The following is a 24,594-nucleotide window of genomic DNA, read 5'->3' on the forward strand; positions in this document are numbered from 1 at the left end:
TCCAGCAAAGCTCATCCACATCATATTGCCTGTAAAATCCTGCTAAGTCAGTCTCCAGTTAACCATGTGAGCTGTGCTGAAAACTCAGCAGGGAGTAGCAGCTGCAGGATGCTCAGACTCAGAATCACATTCTAGACCTTTCCAGGGCCATTTATTTTCTGGCTGTTGTGTGGCTATTAGACATTTGCTTCAGCTTGATTTCATCCAGCCCTCTCTCTTCCATACTGAAAAAGAAGTTAGCAGATCAAAAAGTCTGGCAGAAGTTCTCCTGAGCTTAAATGTCATGTATATAAATGAGCTGGTATCCACAGATTTTAGACCTTAATGACAAAGGTTTTTTTATCCACATTGGTATTAAATAATTTTGATGCTATAGTAAAATGATTCTATTCTAAGTTATGGTTATTTCAGTCCTACAGTATTACCCACATATTTTCTATCTTGGATATTTCACTCCAATGCCAGACTCTTGTGAAACTGATATAGCAAGTGACATTTAGCTTCTTATCATGTTTCATGCAAATTGCCTGATTTGCGTCCATTCAGATGTAAAGCAGGAAAAAGACATAGGTCCTGTTTCTGTGCAGGATTTTTCTCTGTGTTCTCCATTTCCAGAAAACATACAAACCTTCTGTCAAAATGAGCTTTTATTTTGGTTTTTCCCAACTTCTCCAATGTAAACAAGCGGAGTGCTATACTGTTAACTTGGCTGCACCAGGAAACTTAAATCAAATCTGCTTTTCATTTCTTATAATGTGAATGACCTGTGCCCTCCAGCATCCTATTCATCTCCTTGAAGGATTAACTTGAATAATTAAGGGCACAGTATTTCCCTTTTTTTGATTAAGTATGTAGCTAAATTGCCAATGTCTTGTTTATCTTTATATAAAGCTGTATAAGCTAGATGGTAGTGTTTGTCAGACTTTCCAATGTTGGACAGATTTGTCCAATCTCACAGCTAATGAAAGAGGCTTTCTTAAAGGTCTCCTCTCCTCATGGCTGCAACACCACAGGTACCAACCACCTCTGGTCGCTCCCTGATCAGCTGCAGACAGAAGGGGGACAAACTGCAGGGCTGAGGAGAAGGGAGGTGTTGTAGACAGGTAAAAATGTTATAAAAGAAAGGCCTTATGAAATCAGGCCTTGCTCTGCTGAATTATCAAGCTAGCCTGTCACTTCTTCTGAGTGCAACTTGCAAGTTCCCGTGCAAAACAATCTTAGGTATGAAAAGTTCATTAACACAACAACCTGTTTTTGGGGACAAAAACAAGTGCGCCTGTATAAACATTAGATATATCCCCTGAGAATCTACAATGGAAAAATGTAAACACCTGAATCTTAGCACATACACACAAATCACCTTCTGACCAATGGATGAAGTAGTAAGAAAACTACTAGCCAATTGGTGGTGCACATGACATCTGTGAAAACTGTATAAAATTAGTTATGTGAATAAATAATGGGCTTTTCTAGCATGAGGAAATTGAGTCCCGGCTGAATTATTACAACAGGGAGGGAGTTTGCAGCTCTGGTCCCCGCTCAGTGCTTAGAGGACTGCTGGGAACACCCCTCATCCCTCCCTGGCAGCTGTCCCGGGTGACGGCTGTCACACTTTCACTGCCTCCATTCTCCTGCCATATGACTCAGCACCATGAGCTTCATTCACTGGGCAACCAAACAAAACCTGTGTTTGGAAGGGTGAGTGATCTGCCTGACACATACACACACAGCACACCCTGCACAGATGGTCAAGCTGCCCACAGAGCTCCTGTAAGCCTCACAAAGTGCCTAAAATCACTGAGCTGCACACAGCCTGAATGGGCCAAGCAGACCCCACTTAGGAGTCAGAACCCTGTGTTTTGACCTATGTCGGTTTGCAGACAAGTTATATCAGCTGTGCCTATGCTGTACCAGTTGGTTTTGAAATTATCTACTTGATAATAAACCACTTAAAATGGAAGAGACCCCACTTCAAATTTTTTAACTGATAACTTACCAGTGCTAAATAAACCAATTTAATAAGCCAATTTTGTTAGTTGCTTATTTCTTTGATCTGTTGAATATTTCATTTAATTTGAAGAAGAAATTGTGTTGAGCAATGGAGGTGATTTGGTTTTATTGAGACGGACAATAATATATAAATCACTGATTTCTGATTAATCTTTGTCAAGTAGATTAAATGCACCATGACTGGTAGAAGGCTTGAAGAAAAATTCTTAGGTTTTGTCAAGTAAAATCATTAGGTTTTGTCAAGTCAAGCACCTAACCTGGGCATCTGCCCACCCTTATGGAAGGCAGAGATTCTTTCAGATACAGACAGTGGAACATGAAATATTCAAGTGTTATAAAAGAACAATATTGAAGGACATTGCATCTCATCATCTGCATGGTTCATGCTGTTTTATCAAATTCACACACAAATAATCAGCTAGTATATCATTTCATTAGTTACTATTGTTTTCTTGAATGTATATACTAAATAAACTCTTCTTTGCCACATAGAAGCCACAATTTATTCAGTGATTTTTGACACACCGTGAAGCCTAAACATTAGGCAAATAGAATATAATGTATACATTATAATGAGCGAAATTTATATCATATTCATTCATACCATAGTTTGAAAAATGGGGATATTTTGGCTCATATAAGTGTCCACAGATTTTCCCTGTAGCTTTTTGCTTGTCCATGTCTGTCTATGAACTGTGTGACCCAATAACTCCTTGTATTTTCAGTATCTTCTGATACAGGACAGGTAACTGGACTCCTATGCAATTGGGTTTCATGAGTTGTTGCTGATGGAAATTATGTCAGCAACTTTCACACATCAGCAATAATCACTCCATTTTCTCTCATAGACACAAAACTCTTCAGCATTAGTGTATACAGTGCTTCCAGCTTTCTACCTGGCAAAGTGAAACTTCTGTTTGTATTTTCTGCTTGTTGCCTTGGGCTTACCTGAACCTTCAGCTTCTCCATAGTCATCTTTTGAAAGATCTTCGCTCCTAACAAAACTAAACTTCTAAAAACTGTTACATCTCGATTTTTAAGAACTTTCTGAAAGTAGTTTTTTCTTCTCTGACTGGCTTCTCATTTTAAACTGCAGGCCTTGGAAAGCAGTCAGGCCTATAAAAGACGTTTAAAATATTTTCCAATTTCTTCCCATCACTCACTAAGACTTTTAGTTAAATAACAATGAGTAAAGAAAAGTTTTAAGCCACTCTTAACTGGCAGTCTAAAATATGCAACAGAGGAGTCTTTGCTTCCAATGGCTGTGGAGAAGAAAGCAAGCTGCTGAAGGAAATTATCACTTGGCTCATGACAGGATGAGGGGAAGTAATCTCAAAGTTGAGAAGGAAAAAAGGAGTGCAAGGTGATGTTTATGTAATCACAATAACACCAGATAAGGAAAGGAAACAGACTGGTTTAGTACAGATGTCTGTGGAGAGAAGAAGGTAGAGAAACCAGAAAGGACAGGGTGGAGAAGGAAGAGGGATTTCTGGAATCAAAGCCAAGAAATGGCTCTGCAGGGTTATTTCTGGAGCTGATCAGCCTAAGAGGAAAAGCAGCATGAGGCACCTCTGAGGTTAGAAGAAAGGAGGTTGGTGTTTTCCATCTACCTTCCAGAAAATGAATGAACTGTACAGGACAAAATATAATGAAAAAAAATATTCTAAAAGGATCATATCTGGAGCTGAGCAGAGGATTCAGTGGGAATAGAACCACTACACTTGATGAAGAAAGTAAGAATTTCATTATGTACTAATGCTTTTTACTCATAAAACTTTTACTGTGTTAACTATATTGTTGTTAACAAAGCAGTATCATTTCCTGTGTTCCTGATAGGACAGCATGGTTGTGGTATATTACAAAAATGTGCTTTTACCCATGCACTTATATATCTTTCTCCTGGGCCTAAGGAATACTGTAATTTGACTACTATAACTGCTGTCTATACTATGATGGTCATATCAGGGTCATATATATTTTGATATAAACATGCACATTGTATTATGTCCCATGTAACACAAATACACATTAGATCCCCACTGAACCAGTACTTCTAGACTAGAAGAAAATACATGAAAAAAGCCAGGGCTAAAATTTATCTCTGGGGAAAACCTCCACTCTGTGATACTAAACAGATTCATGATCAAATCAGCTGATATCACTAAGAATGAATATGCCTTTTTTGTCACTGTGTTTTGAGGATTTGTTGGTTAACTGAAAGTTGAGATTACCTCTTTTGCAGTAAAATCATGCAAGTTCACCCTGGCAACTGGAAGTCCCTTCAGGTATTAAAGGAAGAATCAAAATCACGGAGATGAGAGGAAAAAAGGCCAGAAAGTAGTCTTTACAAGAATGTAATTTAGTTCAATCATTTATGATGGCACTATTAAAATCTAGCACAGTGAAAAATAATAAAATAAGTCTTAGCAGGACAAGACCTTACTGGGTCTTCAGGTTATTAAATATCTCTGAAGGTTAGCCAGGTCCTGTAGCTTTTTGGAAGGGACTTAATCCTGTGGGTCAGAATTTTGTGTATCTAAACCTGGCTCTAGGGCCTGATTCACTAATGCTTTGAAATAAACCCAACGTGATCAGAATAGCTGAGTGTTATGCTGTCTTCATGTTATTGCAAAAGACTACAGAGTAGTAAAGTGTAGTAGCCAGCTACTTTACAGGTCTTAAACAAAGCTTGTACAGCTCTTTCCCTTTCTTATACAGAGAAATTAAGGCAACAAGGACACGTGAATGACAGATGCCTGTAGAAGAGATGACTGTCAAAAACAATATTTAGGTCTGTCTCCTGTGCCTGTGCAAACACCATTAGACCGCACCTTAACGAGATTAATTATTAATACAAAAGCTGCACGGGAAATTAATTTCTGCTGCCTCTCACCAAAACCAGACTGTTCAGACTTGAATGTGTCACAGTTGCACAACATAAATTTTGTCTTAAGGATACAGTTAACCAACACGATGGATTTTTCATGACGTCCTTCCTAACAGTATTCTCATCCTTCCTCTGTCCTTCCCATTTCCCTCTTCACCACCATGATTTCAATTTTTGGTTCAGCCTTCTGGAAGGTACTGAATGACAGGAATCCTGTATTTGTATGGTGAGCACAGCATTAGCAGTCACAGAGCAGACTCCTCTGGGCAGCATCCTCTGGGCGGCCTTGCCAATATGCCCAAAGGATGCTTATCTGGATAAGATAGGAAAAAAAATTACATATTTAAATGACAAGCATCAAACCCTAGCACATTCCAGATGAAATCAATGTTAAGTCACCCATCTCTGGTAAAATATCCTGATGAAAGTAGTTCCAATGAGGCTGGGAAATTTTCTGTTCCTCTACAGAACCTGCTGATGACTACTAGCAGAGGTTACTTGCTGGCCAGTTCTATTATTACACATCTATAAAATGTGTAAACATCTTATCCTCCTGTACTGTGTTCCCAGACTCTCTCCCACTTCTCTATTCACTACCCATGCCTAAGACCCGATGGTGAGTTCTTTGGCTTAGAACTTGTACCACTTTTTACAAAATCCCATTTCCTAATTGGCATCCTTAGGCATTACCACAATAAAACCAATAAATAGTAATAACAAAAAAAGAAGGATGGAAGGTGGGTGAAGATATGACTAATTACCTAAACAATACTTGGACCACAAGCCACAGGCAACATAGGAGCTTGGAGAAGAGCAAGTGGGTGGAGAGTTACCTGAACAACGGAGGGTTGGGCAGGTAAAGAGTAGATACTGCAAGACAAAACTGAGAGTCTTTATTTTGATAACATCATGGAATTTATAAATTAAGGGATGACAGCTGTAGATTAAGCATGGCACAAGTTGCTTTACTCTCTCTGTGTGCAGCCTGGCTTGGCACTGTCACACAGATTCATGATAAAAAGAAGATTAGTTGAAATGGTGGTATAACAAGCTGGGAGATGTGAGAAGCAGAAGTTCCCAAACAAGGTTTGCAGAATGACCACGTGCTGTACCATGGCAGCTGCAGTGCCAAGCCTCGCCTCCCCTTCTCGTGAAGAAGGATATGCTTCCATCTCAGGGCTGGGCTTACACTTAGGTAGAGAAGAGGGATGCACTTATCCAGGTAGTAGCAATGGTTAAACAATAATTCTTCACCTTCCCCTGGAAAAATGCAAGAAGCTGAGCTTTGTTTGCCTTAATATTTATTTTAATTCATTTTCATACCACTCACTGTGCGTATATCACTTGCAAACACTTAGGCCAGAAGGTGATACTCACACAACAGTGACAGCCTGAATTTTATTTAAATTCATATTTATGGATTGGGAGCATAGATATAGTTGCTCCTGAAATGAAAGAGCACTTTTTTGTGCAGTGGGTAATGAACTTCCGGAATTCATTGCCACAGGAGGTTGGGAAAGCGGGCTATTAGCAGGCATAAAAGGGGATTAGACAAGATTTGTGAACAATGCTTCTATTAACAGATAATAAAAGGAACAGGCAGCTCCAATGTCTGTGAGCTTAGGAGACTGGACCAGAGGAAGAGGCCAGGTACACGTGCTCTCCCTGAAAAGCATCTCCTATGTTCTCAGGATTTGCTATCTGGTTCTGCCTGCCCCATCTCTGTTAATGTTGTGCTGGGAGTGTGGGGCACTTTCCAGGCCCTGCTGGGGCCTTCAAAACCTATGGCTCAGCCAGGGCAGATGGCCAGCACCCATGCAGCTACCCCAGTGCCATCACGGGCATTGGGCAGTAATAGCACTTGCAGAGCATTAAGCCCAAAGTGGTGCTGCTCTCAGAGAGGGCCAGAAACCAGCATGGTGGAGTTGGAAAGGAGTTATAAAAAAAAAAAAGGAACTGGCTTTAACAAACCATTTACTGAGGATCAGGAAAATATAGATGGAGGGAGACAGAATATTTTGTCAAAACAGTATGAGTTTGATAATTGTTTGGGATAGCACCAAAGGGGCTCACTCTCCAAAAAATGAATAAAAGCAGGAATACCTTTATTTCAGGGGAGTCACTGAAAGGAAGAGTGAACATCCAACTAGACATAACTTTTCAGCTGTCTCTTTTTCCAGCTGAAGGCTCTAAATACAGTTGATTCTACTCATACCATTTCTGAGTACTTCTACTGCCCTTTTCTGGATTTTTCCAAATCTGTTATGTCCTGCCTGAAATCAGGAGACTGGACTGGAACTACACTGCATGTTAGGCTGTACCATGGATTCTTACCCTAGCACAAGCATATTCTCTGTTTTCCTCATTTCATTTGCAAGTCCTGAGGCTGTGTTTGTCTGCTTGACCAGCACTGAGCTGGCATTTGTTATTCACTATCTAATATCTTCTTCCTGTATGGTAATAGTGAAATCTTTCTTTGTTTTGTTTTCCCTGTAAAATGAAAGACCATTTTCTCCTCTGTGTGCTCTGAATTTAATTCACCACTTTTTATCACTGAGTCATTCTGTATCAGGAGATTCTTCTAGATATTTTTATAACAATTAAACTTATTATCTCATTGTCTGGCTTTTCATGGATAACGTAGATCTTAGCAAATATTCTTCTGAGGCTCATATAATCAAAGCATTGACAAAATTAAGGCTGTTTGTAGGAAAACACGAGGAATGATGAAGACCTGTAATATGTGATAGACTTCAGCTAGAGACTCTGTGTGTGTGTGTGTGTGTGTGTGTGTGTGTGTGTGTGTGTGTATTCCGGGTTACATAATAGCCACAGAGCACATAACTAAAGAACAGAAATACCTGGAGGGAACGAACAAAGTGACTTACAGAGAAACAGACTGTGAGAATACAGAAGGGGACATAGAGGATCTCAGGAATTAAGTTCATCACAGTGATCTATGTACATATCCAAGAAAATCTCTTTAGGAAAGTAAGACACTGAATGCCACTGGCAAGAAAGGACCAGGAGCAACAGCAGTGTCCATTCAGAAATGTACTGTGACCTTATTTGTATCTCTGGGCCCATGGACAATGACTAATCAACACAAAAAAGAATTCTGGTTTGCTTTATGCTTTTTCTTCCTCATTTTCTGCCCTTTGAGTGAAGTCCTACTGTAACAAATGTGGCAGTGCAATGAAAAAAATTCCCTCACTACCACTGAATAGTAATATAGTTAGAGAAAAGAGCACCACCTAGTGCTAAGTGCTGTTTCTTGATGCTGAGGTGTCTCCATACACTCTTATCTTCTGGATGTCTTGATTTTAGGGTTTCCCTGCCGTTTACCCATCCAGAGAGGATTTAATCCTTAGCATCAAGGAGTATCCAGGCTCCTGGTAAGAGTAGCTGGTTCATCAAGAGCTCAACATCTCTTAGAGTTTTGTGCACTCTAAGGTAATGCCCTAGGCACCTAATTAACATAATTGTGGTTATTTGTCTGATTCATTCGGGCTGGATTCTACTACCCTTACTCACTCGATGGAGTTTTGGGCTGCACAGATAAGTCTCTCTGCTTTCACTCTAATGAAAATTAATCAACCTTATGAGACAGGTTTAGGATACCAGAAGATCAGTCTTCTAATGCTTGCACTTATAAAGACAAAGATTCATTGTATTTACAGTCTAATCCTACATTCACATAAAATTTTCAAGCTTTCCTTGGATATGTGAAAGTTGTACTTTTTGTTTGTTTGTTTGCCTGTTGTGTTTTTCCTGTTTAATTGGGAGTTGTTTGTTTGTTTTTGCTTAAAATATCCAGGAGATCTTCAGAAAAACCATTGTTTTACATGAGAGTTGCCTTCATTATCATGATGATAGATCATATGCAACCTTAATTATTTTTTAAATATTTCTAGTTAAAATGTATTGTTGTTTGTTGTCTTCTGATTATCAATCCACATTATGCTAGTGTTCTTATTTTTGGTCTTCAAAGCCTACCACTTTATATCACGGCACTGAGTTTTCTGTCATAATGTAATTAAAATTTCAAAAGAAGGCAAGAAGCAGGTAAATCAACTTAGAATGATTCTGCATCAGCTATCATTATGTATTATTTAAATAGCTCTAGACTTGAAGATACATGTAGTATTGGTTATGTGAGTTAATTTACATATAGGTGTATACAGTAAAATACCATTTAAATATCTTACTCCCTGAACATTTGTGATCTTCAGTGACACTTATGGCCAGATTAAATTTCTCTAATAATGGTGTTATTTCTTCTTCCCTTGAAATTATTCAGCATTCACCACCATTTTAACAGGAAGATGATGAAACTCAGCTATTTAAATTCCTTCCACATCCTCTGATTTGCAAAGCATAGTTTAGCCCATAGAGCTTTTTATTTCTGTCCTTTATAGTGCTACATTTTATCCTATCAGGCAAACTTCACCAAGTGTAGTCTTCACCTGAAAATAAATGCTCTGTGACACCTAGAGCTCTTTTGGCCCTATTGTGTCTATAGTCTCACTGTTGCAAATATTGCCACCCATTAATGATAATTTCTTATTTTAATTCCTAAAATATCAAGTGATTGCTTTGGATGTTTTTCTTTATAGGCTTATTTTGTTGTTTTGTTGATTTTGTTTCGTTTATAGGATCTTGGTTTATTCTTACACATTTTTGTCCTCTATCAAGACAAAACAGCGGAATTTGTCTGCATGAGAATGTACATATATATATGTAAATATATATATATATATGATAAATACTTTGGAAAGGGCTGGCATTTTGCCTCTTTTCTGTAGTAGCAACGGTGAGGAGCATGGGAGAGTCGGTGGGGAGTATCTCATTGCATGTAGGTATAATTCTGTCACCACACTCAGCAGTAGAACTGAACATCTATTCATAGCTACACTACTGGCATAGTAATTAACTAATTAGCAGGGACTAATTTTTAAAAATATGGTATTGCAACTGCAGTGAATCAAATAGCCTCTGCATTTCTAACTGTGAAAGTTATGAGCTCATGCTTTTTCTCCTCAGGAAGCAAACAAACTCCTGAGAAATGAAACCAAACTCAGCAGTTCAAAGCAAAATTATACTTTGCTATGAGTAAACCAGGAGCATTAAGAGATTGGCAACTGCATAAAGTTCAGGTTTATGGCCCCATGCAAGGAGAGTGTGTAGCCCTACATTAATGACACCCAGTAGCAGTAAAGATCCCTGCTGTCACCAAGGGCTTGCTGCTCTGCCCTCCCCAGTCTGGCACCTTGGCTTGGAAGCAGAGGTCACCAGACCTACCCTTCAAACTGAATGGTGCTGGACTCTCTTTACACCAGTGCAAGGAGAGGGCAAGCCCTGCTCCACTGTGCCAGGCAGCTGTTCAAGCCTCCTCCCCCTGTTCGTTCCACAGAGTCCAGGGAAGGAAAAAAGTATACCTGTGTTAATGCCAACTTGGGAGAGTTAGTTATTCCCTAGGGACTTCTTTCTTTTCCCACACAGTATGCCCACTGTCAGGAAAGTTTGGCAAAGGTGGGGCTAGTTGTAAGCAAGAAGCCAGAGCCCTGTTCTGCTGTGATGATAGGTTTTGCAGGAGCAAACAAATGGCATCTTTAAAAATTGTTACAGACCAAGGATTTTTTTTTTCCCAGACTGTCTATTTGTTCCCAGTTCTGGTTTTGTTCTGTGTTTTCAGTGAGCATATAATTACCATGAATTATATAGCAGAACAGGGTGTGTATAAGGCACACCTTGAGCAAGCAGGTTCTCATTGGCTTGAGCAATGGCTTGAGAGGTCTTGTTTCCCAAGCACAGCTTGCAAACCCACGGTTTGGGAGGCCTCTGCCGAAAACTGTTTTGTTTTAAAACTTTAAAAAGTGACATATTGTACCTCCTGCAACGACAGAGCATTCTGTAGCTCTTGGATTAACTAACCATAGCCTCTCCTTATAGGAAATATGGAAACATTACGGATCTGAAATGATATTAAAGCAGATACAGACACTGACTGTCAATCATTTTTAGCAGATGTCTAATAAATCCTTCTTTTTATGTTTGGGTGGGGTAAAGTAACAATCTTGCAGATTTCATCATCATATTTCAATTTAATCCTAAGATTATTCATAAAATGGTTTGGTTTTGAAGGGACCTTATAGATCATGTCGTTCCAACCCTCCTGCCATGGGCAGGGATATCTTCCACTTGATCAGGTTTTCTCAGGCCCCATCCAGCCTGGCTTTGGACACTCTCAGGGCACCAAGATCTGTTGCTCTGAATTCTTTTTTTTTTTTTTTTCCTTTTTTAAAAATGAGGGTAATGTTTCCCCTTTTTTAGTCAGTGGTAATTTCACTGGACCACCACCACCACTGGACCACCACATCTTCTCAAATATTATGTATATTGGTTTACCCACTTCCTCTACCTGAGGACCCACAGATGGATCTCATCAGGTTTCATGGACTTGTGCACTTTCAGGTTTCTTAGATGGTCTGAAACCTGACCTTCTCCAACAGTGGGCAGTTCTTCATTCTCCCAGTCCTGCTGACCTCCTCTTTGCATCACTCCTGAGTTTGGAGGAAGTGACCTTTGAATATTAACCACCTTTCTCAGGCTTCTCTTCTCTCCAGGACTTTCTCCCATGCCACTCTATCAAGCAGATCCCTGAACAAGCCAAAATCTGCTCTGCTGAAGTCCAGGGTGTTGAGCTTGCTGTGCACCCTAATCACCACCCTGAGGATCTCAAATTCCACCACTTCATGGTCACTGCAGCCCATGCTGCCCTGGAGATTCACATTCCCCACCAGATCCTACTTGTTGGTAAGAACATGGTCCAGCATAGAACCTCTCCTTGTTGGCTCCCCTATCTCTTGGAGGAGTTAATCAATGCATTCCAGGGAGCTGCAGGATTGCTTATGCTCTGTTGTGTTGTCCTTCCTACAGATATTGGGGTGGATGAAGCCCCCCATGAACACCAGGACTTCTGAATGTGAGAACAGCCACAGAGGACCTCATGTGCTTCCTGGCCTGGCAGCTGTAGCAGAGCTCCCCCACAAAGTCACCTCTCCCTGCCCTCCCATTAATCCTGACCCCCAGGCTCTCGGATGGCTCCTCTTTCCCCCCAGACTTTGTTCCATGCACTCCAGCTGTCACTGGCCTCGAGGGTGACAACTCCCCTCGTGTCTCCTGCCTGTCCTTCCTAAAGAGCCATGTCCTTCTATTCCAACACTCGTGTCACAGCAGCCATCCCAGGACACGGGATCCCAGCCCTGCAGCTCCTGTTTATCCCCCGTGCTGTGTGTGCTTGCACAGGGCCAGGGAAGGGTCCCCAGTGAAACCAACTCTGGCTGCAGTGTCTGGAATTCCTTTGTGCTGTCCTTCAGGTGCCCTCCTGCTGATCTGTGATTCCATTTCAGTGTCTGGGCATCTCTTGCTTTCCCTGGCATCAAATTGGTCGGACTGAAAAGGGCTGAGGTTTCCCTCCCCTGGTACCTTTGCTTTAAACCTCTCCACCAGTTGGGCAAGCCCTTGACCAAAGATCCTCTTCCCTTTCTCTGACAGATGAACCCCATCAGTAGTCCAGGTTTCTCAGAGTGGGACCCGTGGTCTAAGTAGCCAGCCTCTGGCTGTGGCCCCAGTTCTGTAACCATTTGTTGAGTCACCAGGTTTGACTGGCCCTTTCAAACCCCTTCCCTTTGACCAGGAAAATGGATGAAAAAAAATAACTGCTCTCCAGAATCCCTCAGTCTCCCAGCTCTGTAGTCCTTCTTGGTAACTCTTGTTAACTTGATACCCCTGTTATTCATTCTGTTACAGAAGCCTTTACGAAGGCATCCTGAGGGCTTCAACATGCAAGGTGATTTAAAAACCTATCAAAAACTAAAGAGAAGAGCAAATCATTGTCAGACAAGCACACAGATAGATGGAACTCACCTGCCTGAAAATCAGTGCTACTGCTCTAGTCAAAAGGAGAAGTAACTGTTAATCATTATAGGCAGAAGACAAATACATATTTGTTGATATTTATTCTTCCTATTTACTTTTCCTGTGTAGATCTGCTCAGTCTAATTCCTCAGTTAAGTCGATACAGCAGCAATTCAGAATTTTTTTTCTGGGAACATGTTACGGGTACCTTCCATGTTCCTCACTGACAAAGTAAAATGCAATAAACCCAACTTCTACCTGAGTGGTGGTTAGCTCAGGTAATGATGGGGGCAGGACACAAAGAATCCCCCAGAGTATTACAGAGTATTTCAACACTAGCCCCTTTCACAGAGTTAAGGTTTTTAGGCCAAAGACCCAAAGACATTCTTTGTGCTCTGAATTTATCTATTTACATGGTAAAACAGTGACCACATTTTGCTGCTTGACAAACTGTGGGACAAAGTTCTAACTCACTTCCTTCTTGCTCAAGCATGAAGTGCACCATGTCATGCAGTTCTGTGACATGTGTACATGACACCCTTGTCACAAGATACCCTCAGACCAAAACCCCCAGTGATACTCAGAAGAGACAGAAGTTTTCCTGTGTCCTTGGTGAGGTGCTCCTTGCTTGTACAGCAGATGAGTGGTGGCCTGCACTTTGCCATGTGATTACCAATGATAATCATCAATAAATAACCCCTTTACATACCAAAGTCCAAGCCACATGGTGAGTAACTGGGGTTATAGTAAGCTGCCCCTATGGGCAAATTTTTATATAATTGTCCACTATGGGTACATGTTCACACAGCTTCCAAACTGTCTTTCAGATTAAGCTAAACCACTCAGACATGTGGCAGCTCATTCACCTGGCAAACTCTCTCGAGATCCACAGAAAGTTTGGTTGGGATTTGAGTTAAAACCAAAGGAACTGATGTAATGCTGCTTCCGAGAGACAGTTCCTGCCTCCCCTTGGCTAGGCAGTGATGTGTGCAGCCATGTCATTAGAAAGACAGAATTTGTCATTAAAGCCTTTGTGCTGCCTTTTTCCTCTAAACCTAAATTAAGAGGCAGCAAGAATAATCAATGAGTTGTGCTTAAAGCCCATAAGCCCAGAATTCTTCTACATAATAACTCAATATTCATCACTATCTAATTTGCCGTTCAGTCTTTAGGGTAACTGAATGTGTTTCTCTAGAATGCTCAATAAAACATTCTTAATTATACAGACTTTCCTGTATATTTTCTAACTGAACTACTACTTACAGTATTTTTTTTTAACCCGTGGGTCATATTCTTTGAAATGAATCTGAACTTTACCCTGTTACTGTCATCAGCCATCAGCCACCTGATGACCTATCTTCTATTACACAACAGGTTTTTGTGTAGAAAACACTGTGATTTATGTACTATCATACAACCCTCTATTTAGTTATACATAAAATCTTGTGAAATCTTTTCTGGGAAGACTGAAATTTTCCTGACTTGACTCAGTTTAAAGGTATACACATAAAATAAAAAATAAAAAATAAAATAATCTTTTGTTAATGTTTTGTTTTGATATATGGCATAAAGACAAAGTTATTTTTAAAATTTTGTAGTTGGGTTATATCTTGTCATGTTATCTTGTTGTTAAGAATTTCAAAGATGTGATGTTTTTCGTAAAGGCCAAACTCCTGCACACTCATAATTATGCAAAAGTAAAATCTTTCCAGATTAATAGGAAAGTATCCAGCACTCATATTGACAAAGAAAATATGAAAACTCAGATTAGCCACATATTAAAGGCTTGTAAGTCAGAAATATTAAGATAACAACAATCCAGTATTTGGTTTTTCTGTAAAAATATCACTATTTTTAAGATAAACTGCTCGAGGTGTGGCATTAGCAAACATGAAACCTTGCTCTATTTTTCTTCATTAAGCTATCATAAGTGTTTGAGCTCTGCATTGGAAACAGATTGTGCAAGCCATCCCCAGCACGTAGAACCTAGTTTTGAAGCATGAAGAAACAGGTTTGGAATCACCAGGGAAATGGTACTGAAATAACTCTAGGTAGGAACAGGTGGGGAAACATTTCATCATGTTCTGTAACTCACAGGTCCAGCTGTCTGTGGCACGTGCAGCAGCACTCATAAGAAAACCTATTTTCCACAGTCATTTACACAATACATGTGGCATGCCATCAGAGTCATATCAAGGCAGCATCTACTGGATGCAGAGGAAGAACTGTGCAGAAAAGGCAAAAGCACTGTAATATTTTGCCCACATATTTCCCAGGCTGCAGAAAGCAGCAGGTTAGAAACATTCCAATCTTGTCATCATGTTCAGGACACAATTGATAATTGCCAGGAAACACACCTAAAGATATGCATGGGTGTAAGGCTGTGCTGGCAACATTGATGGTGCTGCATCTGCACAAGGCACATCAATAGTTCTCATAAATCTTGATTATAGTGAAAATAAAGAGTAATTTCACATCCATGTGGGCTGATTGGCAATGCACCAAGAGCCCTCATGTGCTGCTTTCTGTCCCACCCACACAACAGTCACCAGTTCAGCTGTTCTCCTACTCTGGAATCCTCTCCTCTGGGCAATGAGGAGCTGGCTGCTGTGGGTACTCATGTCAGCACATGTCACACACAAAGCACTAGGTGGCCCTTGCAGTCTGTCCCTGTGCCCCACACAGCATCTTGTTTATCACTGGACCCAGTGGGTGGCCTGGGCTGAGCGTCTTCCAGCATGACAGGAGGATGTTGGACGTGCTGGTGTTCAGACAGAGGAACCATAGCATGACAGAAAGGCATCGCCATGGTCATGGCTGCGTGTGGCCACAGGTTCCCAAAGGCACCCGGGTGTCCCATAAGGACCAGTGGTTCAAAGAAGTTCTACAAATGGGTTAAAAAAGAAGCATTAAAACTTTCTTAGGCCCATACAATACTGGCTGAAGGGGTTGAACAGAGCCTGGCTCTAATGATTCACTAAAGGTGGGCAGCAACTCCCCTGGCTGTGGGCAAGCTCTTCTGGAGTGGGAATGAGGGCTCTCTGCTGTGACAAGAATGGTTTTCCAGCTGCTCCACCTAACCCTGTCAGATGGTGAGGGATGGCTCCTTGGCTGGCAGTCCCACCCCACTGCTCTTGCTGGGGAGTGGCTCCTTCATCTCATTCTTGGTTGACTTCATGGCAGCCCTTGCACAATCCCTGGAACTACTGCCAGGCATCTCTGTTATGTGAACACTCTCAGAGCTCTTATGTACTCAGTTTGAAACAGACTTCAAAGATGCACTGCTCTAGTCTTCAAAAGAAAGTTCTACTGCCCCCAGAGGGGAAGCATTCCCGGGCTTCCCTCTTCCCCAGCTTTCCCTTTCCTCCACCGCACTGCTGGCTTTTGGCTCCACTGAAGTGCAGCTGCCCTTGCAGCCTCCGAGCCTTTAACTTCACCCCATCAGCATGAGAAAGGAGTCATGTTTCCTCCTTCCCCCAGCTCAGGGCCTGGCAGGGTGCATTGGAAATTGTCCCTGTCCAGGAGCCCTGCAGGACACCCCAGGATTGCTGCTGGCCTCAGCCCCACTCCTTCCCTGGGGCCAGAAGGACACGGTGTGTGGGGAAGCCAGGCTGGCAGCTCTGCTTCCAAAACAGCACAAATGCTTGAGTTGGAAAAGATCAGAGGAACTAACCTGTTTTCTCAACAAAGCCAATTCTCACCCTTTTTATCATAAATCTTTTAAGAGCTGGATTTCATCCTACCCTGGGAATTCCAGTTCTGTGGAGGTAAGGGAAAATATACATAGATTTTTTAAAATAAAATAAATAAAAATGAACTTAGTTTTACAACCAGAGAATAAAGCCTGAAAATATGAACCACAGGCAAGGCCAAATGCACAGCAGTGCCGTGGGTGTGTGTGCTGGGTAGGTACTGCCTGTGCTGTGTGGCAGCTCCCTGTTCTGGACCTTCACCAGCATCTCCTCTTGAGAAAGACATACTAGAGTGTAAAGAGTTGAGCTCAAAACTCAGTGGATTAACAGAAGCACAAGCAGAAAAAACTAAAATTCCAATATTTCCATTTCCAAAATATATGACCTCCCCTTATTTCACCTTGGAAGGACAGTGTCAGGAGCATGTCCCTCTGTCTCTTGTCTTCATACTCTGTGGTCTGTCAGCAGACAGACAGGGCCAGTGATCTCTGCAGTGGAAACCTGTCTGAAAGGGAGCTCTGACAGTCTCAGATCTGCTCTCTCTGGAAGCTTTTCTGGGCTAACCTCTTCAAAGTGCAGGAGGGACACACCATCTGCCTGCTGGATCAGAGGAACAGTGTATGAGATTTAATTAAGATGATTTTGCCCTCCAGTCAGGCTGTTTAAAAATTCATTTTAGTTCTCCTACCTCTTCCATAAAACTCATAAGCTAGAGGGAGCAATGCACCCTGAAATATTGATTCTGCCTCTCAGATGGCAGTGACCTACATTCATGGCTCAGCTGATGCCCAGGACTGTTGCTGTCCCACCACTCTGCAGACTGGAGGAATGATCAAGGTGCTGGTTTGGATTAGAGGCAGAGCTTGACATTAATCCTTTGCTTTCTTCTAAATGCACTATGATTCATTATCTCAGGCAGGATCCCATATCAGGTGCATTAGGAAAGCTTTGTGAGAGACAAGCTGAGGCTGTTTGATCAAAGCTGTGCCCTAGGCACCATGAGAGTTCTTCCCAGCCTACTACAGCTGGTTTCTGTAAAGTCAGACAGCACTGGTTTGAGTGCTGGAATTGACTGGAAGGAAACTTAGATGTGTTTCATTTTTTTCACAATTTTTTCCCCTCAGCTTATCAGTCACATCAGTCCTACTAAACAAGGAGTAACTAAAGGCCAAATTCAATTAATCTTTGACTTGCACCTGCAAAGTTTACATCATCCTCACTGCAGGCTTCCTAAGTGTGGCAGATGAGTATTCAGCTAGGAAAATGTCAGCCTGGAAGAGATAAAGTCATGAAACTCTTGGGAAATGCCATGGTTACTGAGCCTTGCCCACAGCAGGGTTGCTCCAATTTAGCAATGTAGTGTGCAAAGAGTGGGGAAAATAATTTGGGAAGGAATTTAGAATTTGTGAATAATTTTAACTTCAAATCTCACCAATCAAATATTGGTGACTATGCAGTGTATTGCATAGTCAGTCACTCCCAAGAGCAATTAAGCACCTTAAAATTATATTAATATAAAACAAAACTGTTAAATGCCTTCACAATGTCAGGGGCCATGAATACAGTCACTATTTTATATGTTATACCTGAAAGTAACAACAATTTGTTAGCCCACTAATGGCAAAAGGAGTTTCACATGTCATCATTGCAACTCACTCACTATCAATAATCTTTACAGGAAATTACTGTAAAGGAAGCAAGCCTGGATTGGGAGCAAATCTTGGCAATGCTATGCTGATAGGAGTCTGCCAACTCAGCAGCAATGTGAGTTCTTTCAAGTTCCTCTCTAATAATCTAATCAGTGTCATTAAGGAAACCTTTTCAGAACAGCTGAGTGACTGCTGACTGGTGACTCTAAGCTTTATGGTTCAAACATTTGCTTTGTTTAGTTTCCCTCACATGCTCTGTGTTTCACCAGCAACAAATTTGGCTCCACTGCTCAACATGGTGTTCAACTCAGCATCACTTTTTGCTCCTGCCAGAAGCCCACAAGACTGGAGTTCTAGCAGCACTTTCCAAACAGCATTCCTGAGGCTTAGCATTACACGTGGAACAGGAAACCTAAGCCTCTACGACAAAAGAGACAATACACAAAAGCTTGTGTATATGTGCCTGAATCTGGTGCTCAGTCAGCTGCAGGACCATCTGATTGAGTTAAAGAAGCAAGACGGAAAATGAAGAACTCTCCCAGGTCTGGAGTATTCCTGAATGCTCATGGAGTGCATTTCTGGTGAAACTCTCAGCCTGAGAGCTCTTCATGGCACGCAGCAGAGTTCTTACCTGAGCCATTGTGGGTGAGGACTCATCTTCAAGGGCAACAAAGCAAATAGTTTCTGCTCTCACACCCCTCATTCCTCAGGAGAGAGTGTAACCGTGCCTCTTCTGCCTCTACCCACAAGAAATCAAAAAAGCCCTTGAAAAGATAGTGACAGTCAGATAGGATTAAAGCACAAGCCCAGATAGATTATACCAGTCTAAGACCTGTTTGGGCAGGCAGGTGCAGACAGCAGAGGTCTGCTGGCCATGCTCTGGGCTGGTGTGGCAGGAGTCTGTTGTGATCTGGAGGCAGCCCAGCACTGCATTTCATGCAGCCCAGCATCATGTTGTGCCTGGCACTGGGTAATGCAGGGCAGCTCCTGAGGGAAGAAGTGAGTGCCTTTCAGAGTGGGCAACGCTGACTAAATGTGTGTGCTTTCATGGGTGCTGGGGCAGGGCAGCTCAGGTCTGTCTGTACTTGCTTCCAACAAATGCAGGAAAAGATCCAGAGAGACTCGTCCTTCATGGCTCCAGGTCTTCAGTCCTTTCCTCCCAAGCTCACAGCAGCTCCTCTGAGCAGCAGAGCTCAGCAGGGTGGCTGTGTTGCCCATGAAAGCACAGGGTGCTGCAGTCCTCTTGACTCCAGCAGCACAGGAGCTTCCACTTTGCTGCTGGCCAGGAGGGACTGGTTTGGCACCACTTAACACAAGCCACAGATGCCATCAAACAACACCTGTACCAAAACAGACACTTTCTGCTGGAGTACCCCAGCACACATCAGAAGTAAAACCTGTCCTGGCTTCATTAGAGTCTGAATTTGTCTACTTCCAGCTCCTCCATCTTATTTATGTCTCTTGCAGCAGCATAAGGCTCTGAACTAGTAAAGTAAAAACACATCTTCAAGCACAGCTTTAAACAAACTGACCCAAAACGCTTTGAACATGGCCTTACACTCACAGAAGATGAGGCAGGTATTTAGTGATACAGCCCTAAACTATGTCCTAGGTTAAGAACAAGATTTGGGCCCATCTGGTTTGTCTTTAAGGTGTCCCTGAGAACTCCAAACTCCCCTGGAAATTTGGACAAGCAAAATAGGAGTGAAACTCAAGAGAGTGAGATTTTTTAGGAAATAATCCTTTTTTGGAGGTGAAGAGGTTGTAAATGTTGGGGCCCATTCTGGTGCACTAAGCTCTGATTTCCCAAAGGCATTCAGAGGGGCAGAGGAGCACCTTGATGGTGGCCCAGCTCTCACCAGTACAGCTCCATCCTTGCCCAGTGTCAGAGCAGGGGAGAGGGTCTCAGGAAACTGACAGATCAGATCAATTAAGGGAATATCTATCAGGCTCATTTTTTAGAAACAGATACTTTCAAAAACCTTTAAAACTGATGTTGTTGCCACTGTTTTTGGTCTGTTTGTTTGTTTGTTTTTTCCTCTGGTTGTTAATTAAATCCTCTTCCAGACAGAAGCAGTTTTCAGCCCATGACTTGAAAGAGGAATTGAGCCTCCCTTCAGAAGTCCCTGGGAAGAAGTCCTTACAAAGGAAGTGCAGTTGTTCTCCCAGGCCGGATTACTTTGCCTCCACTTTCATCTTGGCATGAAATACATTAATCACTCTTTTTTTACCCGTAATAATTTAAGAAGAGTCTAATAAACAGAGTCCTCATCCTCTGATGCTCAGCAACGAACCACATGGCAAATACATAAGGGAACATTAGCGATTAGACAGGAGTTGAATTCTCTGTAACATGATTACAATATAAAAATAGGCCAGCAAGAGACTGCAACAGCACCTCCTTGTATGCTCATTTTGCACTAGCGAGGATATGGGAATTTTCAGAATTTTGCTTCTGTGGCTGCCATTTCATACTGTTTATAAAGGGATTTTGATTGAATAGCAGAGCTCAGACAAAGCATGTTGTTATTTAAGAACAGATTATATGTATGGGTTACCTAGAAATACTCCAAAGGACACTACAAAAGAAATTGTGTGCTTCTGATAAAAATATGGGATAAGATTAAAAGAGTATTTGTTTTTCACAATTATGAGCTGTGTAAGTTTTAAATCAACCTGGCTTTTCAGGTTTAAAGTGATGCTGAGAAGTGTTTGCTCACTGCCTGTTACTGTAAGTGTACTTCTAAGCAGAACACAGCTTTACCACTACCAGCTGCTGCACCTTGGTGCTTTGCATTAGTACCTTGCCAGCTGCTGCATTTTAGTTGTGCAGACATTACTCCTTAAGACTTTCCCTCCAATGTTCAGATCTATTAAAAAAGCAGATGGATTAGACAGGACCCACCACCTCACTCCCTCTCTTCCAGCACTTGCCATCAAAGGCAGCAGCCGCGGACGTCTCAGTGCTGCATCCACCCCAGTGGGGACAGAAAGTGGGACAAAAGGGTGGGAAGGAAGACTGAGTGCAAGTCATATCATAAAGATAGAGATCTCCAAACATACCAGCACAGGAAACACCAACTGATAAAGAAGTATCTCATAAACTTGATGTATTTATAGCACACTGTGGCTACAATTGAAGAGAAGAACATTTTAACTGGGAACAAGAATATTGGAATTACTGAATGCAATTTTTTGGGTTGCTTTAAATATTAATAGATTGGTTTTCCTTCAATATTGTATTATTTAAGGTAAGAGTAATTTCTAATTCCCAAAGACTCGGTCTTTATGAAAAGCATTTTGAATCTGATATATTTAAAATGAAACTCTAAAATCCAACAAATATGAACTCTCTTTCAAAGACAATTCAATCTAAATAACTTTTATGACAATTTTTCTTTCATGCTAAAGTTGATCAATAAATGAGTGGTTTTGGGTTTTTGTTTGTGTTATCCTAGAAATGCTGTGTCAGACATAGCTTGTCTTTGTATGTTTGATGACAAGAAAAAAAAAACGAATGTACTATTGCACAATTACTTTATTTCCAAGACAGGTTTCATTATTCTCTTTCTCTAACATCTGGCTCCTCCCATGGGCTCACCTAGACTATTTTTTCCTAGAGCTCATCCCAGCCTGGTGTCTCACTGGGAGCAGAGCCCCAGGACCCAGCTGGCTTCTCAGCCCTGCATCAGCCATCATCACAATCTTTCTCCCTTCGTTAATTACCTGTTTAAAACCAGATTGTTCAGACATATCAGACTTGCATTGAGTCAGTGCAGTATTTTTGAAAAGTCACTGTCACCCTCTCTGAGATGGTATCACATTAGGTTAAAGACACTAATTTAAAAAATACAAAGCAAGTGCAGCAGAATGAGCTGTAATCACAAATAAGCCATACAGAGACAGCATTAAGATGTTCTTCCAGATATTCCCCACCTAATAGAAAATTTCACCTGTGGGAAGTCTTTGAACACCTTCATTCTGAATATATCCTGAGTCCTTTTAGCTCCCATGATGCAAGTCTTGCTGTTCCCTCTCTTCTGGGAATACCTAACCCTTGGGCAGATGCTCAGGACTTTGGCACTTCACATCAAACCCACAGTACCAGTGGTATGTTCTCCAAGGAGTGGACACCAAAGCATTTCTTGTCAAAAAAGGTGAAACTGAAGTGCAACTTCAGCTTTCTGCTCACCTTCTCCACTACCATGATGCATGAGCCCCAGCCTGGTCCTACAGCCTGCCCAGAGACTCCCAAAAAAGAATTTCTCATTGCTCATGTCCTGGACTTCACTCTGCCAGTGCTCTCCCTCTGAGTGGGTGCAGTGGCTGCAAGGGAGGCACAGGGGACTGGACTCCAGTCATCCATTAGAATCCAGCTCTCAAGCGATCACCATCTCCACTGGCTCCCCAACTGCATAATCCAGGTCCTGTACCATACAGTACCTCACCATCCCCTGCCACACAGCTGGAAAGGGGCTGGACACAAGCCAGCTCTGTGTCAAGGCTGCTAAGGAGCCAACCATTGCCCTCATACTCCCTAAGAAAAAACTGGCTCCTCTGCTAGGCCATCTTGAGCTCTTGCTTGTTGATTATTTGTGGCACTGATGATCTGTGCATAACTGTATCTTACAAAAACCCCAACAACAGCCTTTGGGGGTGATGCTGCTGAGGCACCCAATGCTGCACTGCTAGTCCTCTAGCTTCACTGCTTGGTGTAGTTCCCTGGCAGAAAGCCCCAGCAAGGGGTGGCAGCTCTCGTCACCTTCCTGTCATCAATCAGGTACACACTGAAGTGGGTGGCACGAAAGATGAGAAACCTCACAGCAGCCTTTGACGCCAACCTGACCTAGGAATGAAATACTTGTTTTAACTTGAAAATGCACAGCATCCACCCCGAGCTTTCCTGCTCCATCACAGAAACAAAGGTTGGGAAAGGACTCCCAGAGCACATGCAGGCAAGTCCTGACTGCTTTGTGAATGACTCATAAGGAATACTGTAAACTGAAAGTAAATGCAACATGTTTTATTTGAGGTTGGAATAAATTACAACTGTAAAGCATATTTTATTGCTTTATAAATTGTCTGCTCTTAAAAGGCATTAATATCAAACAAAACAAAGACACATTTGATTAACAGTTCAATTCTCCTAAGCTTCATGAACAGCTCAGTAGGGGGATTTCTTTATATGATTGGCTCAGAAATCTGACTTTGACATGCATTATCATCATTCTTAAGTTTGAGTGGACTGCAGATGTGTTCATTTTCTTTAAGATACAATTTTCTCTAAAAGATCCCATTTAATACCCAGTCCTTCATTCCCTACTCATATACACATCCCACTGTTTTTGAAAAATTTGAAACATATATGGGGTTTTCTGTCCCTGCAGAAGGAGGACTTCCAAGTCCAAACCAGAAATGAGTCTGACCCCAAAACTAAGTGAAAAACAAACTCCTCCTGGTTAAGTGTGAAATCCCATGCACAAAAACGTGTCCTTTCATTCTGAAGATTCTTGCAAAAACACTTTGCGTTATCTGAACACACTGATGTGGAGAATTCATATTTTTGTTGTACAGATACTACCTGCCTGAGGCAGGTATGAATTTTGCTCATCACCTGTACAGCTCTAGGTGCAAACAGACCCAGGCAATCCAGTCTGCCCTAAGCCTGGGGGTGAGAGGATGCTCACAGGGCTGGGTGTGCTCAGCACAGGGCAGTACCCAGCCCTGAATGCGCAGACACTGTGATGGGGTTTGGCTAGCTCCAGATAGGTATGACAGGTAGAAAGGAGGCCAAAAAGTCACTTCCTCAGCCTCCTGGGGAACCACAGCTCCTGAACACCAAAAAGGGAATGAATATTCATGACCAGCTCTCATTGCACCACAAAGAAGCTTCTGCCAAGGTATCCTGTCCCATTTGGACCTCTTGCACTACCAGGGCTATGTGCTCCCCATACCCTGTCCCCAGAACAGTGTCTCCCTGAGCCACTCCTGACTGGGAGCATGCACCTCTGCTAGACTGGGCCCAAACCAGCACAAAATGAGCTGGACTATGCCCTGAAAAACTCTCGCGAAACAGAAACGGGGACTCCAGTCTCAACTAGCCCTTGGAACAACACAGAAAGTTTGCAGAAAATACCTCCAGGGCAGCTTCTCTTCCTGCCACAAAACTAACTTGAAAAATAACAAGCCACTAGTACAGAAATTACTTCTAAAACCAGCTCAGTATCACCCAGAAAGCTCCTGTTTAAAGAAGTGTTTCTTCTCATAGCACCCTCTAACGCTCTTGCCATGCCTACAGGAACACAAATAGCTGAGTGAAATGCTAGAGTATTTTACACTATACAGCTGAATTGGAATGGTTGTCTATTACTGGATTCAAGAAATGTATGTCAAACTTCAAAGAAAATACTATAAGATTGATCCTGGTGTTATTTCA

This window comes from Sturnus vulgaris, chromosome 5, assembly GCF_052056855.1.
Source record: "Sturnus vulgaris isolate bStuVul1 chromosome 5, bStuVul1.hap1, whole genome shotgun sequence".
In the NCBI taxonomy this organism is placed as follows: domain Eukaryota; kingdom Metazoa; phylum Chordata; class Aves; order Passeriformes; family Sturnidae; genus Sturnus; species Sturnus vulgaris.